Below are 7,289 nucleotides of genomic sequence, written 5' to 3' on the forward strand. Positions count from 1 at the left end.
TTCTCATTACTGTGTCTTGCCTAAGTTTTTATAAACTTGCCAGATCTGTTGCTAATGGGAATGCTGAACCTGGTGTTCTTACAGCCCTACTTGAGCCAGACTTGATGGAAGGCCCGAAGTCCAACAAAACTGACATAATTCAAAGTCTTCTTAATGATCATGATGCTCCCACGACAGGACATCGAATGCAGGGCCCTGTACCTGACCACGCCTCATGTGTGACAGCAAAAAGTGACGATCGGCTGATTTTTTACATTTGTGGTTATGTTGCCAGGAAGTTTCTGTTGAAACTGGAGTGTGATGAATGCCACAAATTGCTTCTCACAAAGAAGGAGGATGTTGGTTGTCTTGCTGCAGCTCAGTACACCAGGTTGCGAGACAGCGGTGGCCTACTGTATCCAACCGGATGGCTTTTCAGGTTTATTCGAAGGTTGGAAAACCTTTTCACGGCCACTTTCAGTACACAAGAGCTGCATCATGACAGTGTAATGGATGTAATTGCTCTTGTTAAGAGAAACCACCAAGACAGGATAGGATGCGCCAGCCATGCAGAATCATTGACAATGAAGGTTGTAGCTTTTTATGTTCCCACAAGATTGCACTTTTTTGTGAAGTCCCTAAACCGTTCTAAAAATAAGAGCCGGGAGACTTCAAGGTATCTGAAGTTGAGCCGCTGTACATAAGTATGTGCCAGTGGAATTGAGCACTTTGCCATGGAACACTTCTCTTGTATTTTTCTTGAAAACGCCTCCTCCTACCCATTGATACTGAGACTGAAATAAACTGTCTGCATGGAGACTCATGGGTTTTCAAATGCGCATGTTCATGGCGTGGTTCAATCATATTGATAGAAGAACGCAGTAGTATGCGTGCATTCAGCACAGGGATCTTTTCTATGTTTCGAACATGACTTGTGACTGGTGGAACTGGATAAAAAAAATTGAAATACTGATGATAAAAGTGCAATCTGATCTGCCGCCGCTGTATAAACTGCGTGATCGCAAAAAGAACCATTGCAGATAAGCGCCTCGCCCTGCCATCCCTATGCTATAGAGATCTTACCATTATTCACATAAAACCGCATTGATATATTTGCCCCGCCGCTGTGGCTCAGTAGTTGTGTTACTCGGCTGCTGACCCAAAAGACGCGGTTTCGATCCCGGCCGCGGCGGCTGCATTTCGATGGAGGCGAAATGTTGAGGCCCGTGTACTGTGCGATGACAGTGCACATTAATGAACACCAGGTGGTCGAAATTACCCGGAGCCCTCCACTACGGCGTCCCAACCCTATCTAAAAACGTTGGGCATCCCTCATAGCCTGATTCGCTTTGGGACATTAAACCCCACAAACAAACAAACATTGATATATTTGGCATGAAGAAAAATGAACACAGCATTCTAAAACTCCGTGCCGCCACACTCGCTGCTGCTGCGTCCTGCGGCTCCTGCCGCAGACCGCCACAGCCGGTGCTCGGGAAGTGAGCGCGCGCGCCATCTCGTGAGCTTCTACACAACCTCCCTCACATCCAGGCCGCTGCTCCTTCCACTACCCAATATTTCTAGTTTTTTGTTCACTGTAGTTCGATTGTTGGCGTAACTTTCAAAGTTTTAGAGTCGCTTGCTCTGCTGCTCCACCTCTCGGTCACAATTCGAGTTAGAATGAAAAGAATACCAATTAAGCCTGCTAAAAATGCGCTGAAACTGTTTAGTAAAAGTAGATTCTGTGTTTTTAGTTAATTATCTGGTATATTTTGTGTTCTAGATGTACAAAAGAGCATATTGTTAAACAGAATACATCCGCCAATGCTAGTCCAGTCAAGCCGAAACAAAAGTCAGCTGTTTTCTCGTGCATTCGCGAATTGGCGGCTGCTACGGCTGTTTGAATCATGCCGAAGAGCTTACTACAGGACCCGCTGCTGCTGTCGCAACTGACCTGGACCGAAATTGGAGATGTGCAGTGCCTGGACATGACGTGAGCAACTTTCAGTGCCCGGACTTTTGAACATTGATACGATAGACGATGGTGTCTTTAGTACGCATTTTCGTTTCGAGAAGGAGCATATACGCAGACTTCAGCGGTCCATGTGCATACACGATAAGGTAGTAACTGCGCAAAGGGTTGGGGTTTCCGGAGATGAAGCCCTATGCATTACCCTTAGACTGCTGGCATATCCGAACCGGCTGTGTGGTCTTGAAGATATTTTCGGGCGGCCCAGTTCAACGATATAATCACCGACGAACGAAGTTCTGCGCCACATCAACGAGCGGTTTTCCACTTGCTCGACGATATAAATAACCATTCTTTGCTCAGTCTCGACACGCTGGAGAAATTCTCGCAGGTAAGTTGCAATTACGGCAGAATCAATGTCAAGGTTGTGAAAAAAATTTCTTAACCTAAAATTTCACTTATATTTTGAGGCTGTTCAGCCAAAGGTGCCCCACTGAAAAACTACTGGGGTTTCATCGATGGTACAGAAAGCGCAATATGCCGACCATCAAGGAATCAGACACTTTACTTTAGTGGCCACAAGCGGTTTCATGCCTTGAAGCTGTATCGACAGAACGTGCCGCGTATCTATAAAGCTAGTGCGCTTTTGGCGAACTGTCATACATGTTTATATGATGCCCAGGTATCGCATTACTTCGATCTTGATCCACCAGATCTTGAAACTTACCTTACTCCTTGGTAGTTTTACCACTCACAAATCTTTCTTAAATGTGTTTTATTTAAGCACAAGATGTACAACATTTTACCAGGACAGTTTTCTGGGTATTCATGTCATGCACGGTTTGCGCTGAAGAAATCGAAAAATGCTTGAGTCTGTTCTTTGTACATCCTCTGCACGTTCTCCAGCGGCTTTTCATCTTCTCTGTTATAACGTCTAAACTCATGCTTTCTCTCCTCCAATTTCAACCTGCTCTCCTCTAGAGCGAGACGCCGCGCTTCATTTTGGACTTTTTTGTTTTTAATTTCTTGCGCTTTTCTGCGTAGCTCATAGTAGTTTCTCGCAAGGTGATCAGCTGAAGCCCGATGCTCTGTAACCCTCGGGTACCTGCAAAAAAGGACAAACAGCTTTATATCAACCTTAAATTCAGTTGAGCTTCTCCACTGGAGCCAAATAGTCACAAATACATGTTTCTACCAGACGTAGTCAGTTGACATGTGACATTCACGGATAACCGGAACTTTGTATACAGAACGAGTACCACAATATGTACATGTTGTACAAAAATAAAATGGACTGTTATGAGGACAGTAAACAGTTTATGACCCTTGTGTTTCTGCTTGTGTGCCATTTTTGTTATGTCTAACAGAGTTCCTCATGATATGTAGCCTGTGTACTAATTGGCATAATATTAATGAAGTTATCATTTCTTTCGGTGGGTTTTTAGGGTCCTATACACGCCAGATTGCAAAGTACAGGCGGAAAGAGAAGTTTCTTGGCCGTGTGAGAGATAATAACGATTGATTTTTTTTTTTTTTTTATCCACCAAGCATGTCAAGACCACAATGAGGAGGAAAAAGACAAACGCGCGTTTGGTGATCGGTGTTATGTTAATGTGACAGATAAACTAGAATCGGTAATATTTCCGTGAAGCCAGTGGAATAGCTTTTTTTTTTTTAATGAACACAATTTAACTGATCGAGTGCGCAGCTGAACGCAGCGCCATTCAATGGAGACTAAAAAGAAAAGGAAAATCGACCCCGGCTGCATCAGCAAAGCGCCTTCAAATATCTGTGGGCATACGAGCCGCGTACAGAGTCATTGCGGTGAAGGCGCTAAAGTGTGTTGAAAAACGATCTTGGAACAGACACGGCGGCCCGACGAGCGCGCAAAGCTCTCGCCCCATTTAGTGGTTGCTGTGAGGTTCTGAATGTCTCTTCCGAGCGGTGACCGAAACCTAAACAGATGCGCAGCGCCTAATGTTAGGCGGTTGGCTTGCCGATGAAACAGCTCAGACGACAGTTATTGCTTTGTTCTAAAGTAAGCGAAGGCACTTTCCACACCACAGCGCAGCCCGCATTCGCGTTTCACGCTTTATAACGCGTAAGTGCTGCTTTCTTTCCTGCTGCTGTATCATCGAGAAATGTTTTATTATTATTATTATTATTATTATTATTATTATTATTATTATTATTATTATTATTATTATTATTATTATTATTATTATTATTATTATTATTATTATTATTATTATTATTATTATTATTACTATTATTATTATGGCGCCCAGTAAGGACGCATGTGCGCTGTGCTCCCGCCCGTTTTTTGGCAAGCAGCAGTTTTTACGATGTGCCGACTGTGCGAAACGTGTTCACACGAAGTGCGTCACCTGGGCGGATGACGAGCTGCAACTTCTGAAGTCCGGCTCTCGGCCATTCTTGTGTAATTTGTGTGCGTCGTCGTCGTCTGACGGTGTTAGTCTTAGCGACGGTGGTGCTAGAGTCCCTGGTGCCCCGCTCCTGCCCAGCCACCCGACCGGTTTTCCCCCTTCAGCCGCGACCGGCGAACATGGCGGTGAGTTTGCCTCGCTACGGGCTCTCCTCCTCGACGCGCTTGAGGGAATCTCTTTTCTGAGCGATGAGGTTGCCCAGCTACGGGAAGAGAACGAGCGCCTTCGTGTAGAGAACTCGCGGGCTTTCGTACAACAAGCCGAGGTTATCGCCTCTTTACGTGCCGATGTTCGCGGCCTACGCCAGGAGCTTGTGCGGTGCGCTGCTTCGCAGTGTGAGCGTCCTCTCGTCGAGCGTCCTCTCGTTGTCTCCGTGGGCAATCCTACCCGTGAGGAGCAGCCATCTGTGGACTACTCCGCCGCTCTTCATCGAGGGATGACTCCTGGAGATATTCCCTGTTCATCTTCTGCCTCTGCTCCTCGCCGTGCGGTTGACTTACCCAGTGAGATGAAGAAGCACCGAAGTCGAGCCATTACTGGCGCATCGAGCTCATCTGTCCTGAACGTTGCCATTTACCAAAAGAAGCGTCCGAAGACTATTTTCGTCTCTAAACTCAGTCCCGATACTACATCGGTAGACCTTACCAACCATCTAAAATCAGTGAATATTACTCCCATTTCCTGCCGGCAGCTGAAAACAAGGTACGACTCCTACTCGTCCTTCCATATTGAAGTTGATGAAGAATCCTACAGTAAGCTTGTTGAGCCTTCGATGTGGCCGATGGGTTGCATATACAAGGACTTTCGTGGGAAGCTTTACAACGATATGCTTCATCCCTCTGAACTGACGCAAAATTGCAGTGGCCCCTAATTTGGATATCTATTATCAAAACGCCCGAGGTCTTCGGACTAAGGGATCAGAATTTTTTTCTAGCGTCTTGTCCTCTTGTTATACCGCTGTTGTGGTTACCGAAACCTGGCTGTCAAGTGATATTCCTTCCAATGATTTCTTTCCAAATAATTACTCTGTTTTTCGTAGCGACCGCCCTGAAACAGGTCCCAAATCAAGAGGAGGTGGAGTGCTCATTGCTATTGACAGTTTTGTGAAGTGTGTTCGACGTTCCGATCTGGAAACTGTTGAAGAATGTGTGTGGCTCGAGCTCACTTTAAATCGACATGAAAAACTTTTACTTGCAGCTTTCTACATTCCTCCGAATCTACCTCCTTCAGCCTATGATGATGTTCTGCTCTCAATCGAACATGTTATAACCTGTCATAGCAAACACAAACTTCTTATTTTAGGTGATTTTAATACTCCTGGTATCAACTGGAACTCACTTATTTCTTCTCACAACAATCATTACATATTAAGTAAGTGTAACGCTCTACTTGATTTCATAGCCTTTAACTCTTTGCAGCAACACAATTTCATTGAAAACTGTTGCGGTAATATTCTTGACATCTGTCTATCGAATTTTGAAAGTGTTCGAGTCTCGAGTTCGGACATACCGCTGACTCGCTGTGACAAATTTCACCCTCCGCTTCTAGTTACTACTGCTGTCTCTGCCTCACCTTCTACTAACTCAGATCGGGTGGGGAATTCGCCCCGTTTCGCGTATGCACGTGGTGATTATGTCGGTCTTTTCAATTTCTTCTCTTCCGTCGACTGGTCCCTTTTAAATGACATTAATGATTCAGATGGACAAGTCAGTCGCTTTACAGAAATAGTTCTTGATGGTATGCGTCGGTACATACCTTTGCATACTCCTACGCGTAGGAAGTTCCCTTCCTGGTTTTCAAGGGAACTAATAACGGCGTTAAAGCTCAAGGAACGGGCCCATCGTAAAGCGAAACGCCCTGGGTTTCACAATTGGGCAGATGAGTTTCGCCGTGTGCGTTCTCTTTGCAAACGCTTATACAAGCGGGACTACGACTCCTATATTGAGTCTTTAGAGAGGTATGCCTCAAATCGTCCTAGTCAGTTCTGGCGTTACGTTCGCAAGCGTTCCATTAAATCAGATTTAAGTATCAGCTTAGTTGACTCTCAGGGTTCGGAAATTCGGGATGTTGCCGACAGTTTTGCACAACATTTTTCCTCCGTTTACAAACATCCACATTGTGATTCCGTTTGCCTCCCATCTGGTGCACTATCTAATTCCATTCTCTTTGACGAGGAGTTGATAACTGAGAGTCTTAAGCGTCTGAGACCATCTTTGTCTCCTGGACCTGATGGCATTCCAGCTGCCATAATAAAAGCCTTCAGTTATATCTTCGTACCAGTACTGACTGCCATATTTAATAACTGTTTAAAAAATGCTGCCTTTCCTCGCGTGTGGAAAATGGCACGCGTGTTTCCTGTCTTCAAGTCTGGAAACAAAACTGATGTTTCCAATTATCGTCCGATTTCTCTTCTATGTGCAACCTCTAAGCTTTTCGAATTAGCTTTGCACAGCGTACTTTCCTTCCATCTCAAACATATCATAGTACCGAATCAACATGGCTTCATGTCGGGTCGCTCTACTTCCACCAACCTAGTCACGTTTATGACGTATGCCTCTGCAGCAGTCCTTCAGAGGGGTCAGGTTGACACTGTGTACTGTGATATGAGCAAAGCTTTCGACGTTGTTACTCACTCACTACTTCTTGAAAAACTTCTACTCTCTGGCGTTGAAGTCTCTCTCGTAGCCCTCCTACGCAACTATCTCCTTGATCGCTTCTGCTTTGTCAGTGTCAATGGACAGACTTCTTTCGTTTACCCTGCAACGAGTGGAGTTCCTCAAGGTTCAGTACTAGGCCCGCTTCTCTTCTCCGTTTTTATTAATGATGTTTCCTCGGCAATAAAGAACTCCTCGTTTCTTCTTTATGCTGATGATATAAAAATATTCAAGGTAATA

The 7,289-nt window shown here is 44.9% G+C and overlaps 1 pseudogene; it reads left to right on the forward strand.

The window, feature by feature from the left end:
• The first annotated feature begins 1,886 nt into the window (after positions 1-1,886).
• On the forward strand, positions 1,887-3,025 carry LOC146180300 (uncharacterized; annotated as a pseudogene).
• The last annotated feature ends 4,264 nt before the right edge of the window (positions 3,026-7,289 follow it).

Source organism: Amblyomma maculatum, chromosome 9, assembly GCF_055883805.1.
Source record: "Amblyomma maculatum isolate TAMU_Amacu chromosome 9, ASM5588380v1, whole genome shotgun sequence".
NCBI lineage: Eukaryota > Metazoa > Arthropoda > Arachnida > Ixodida > Ixodidae > Amblyomma > Amblyomma maculatum.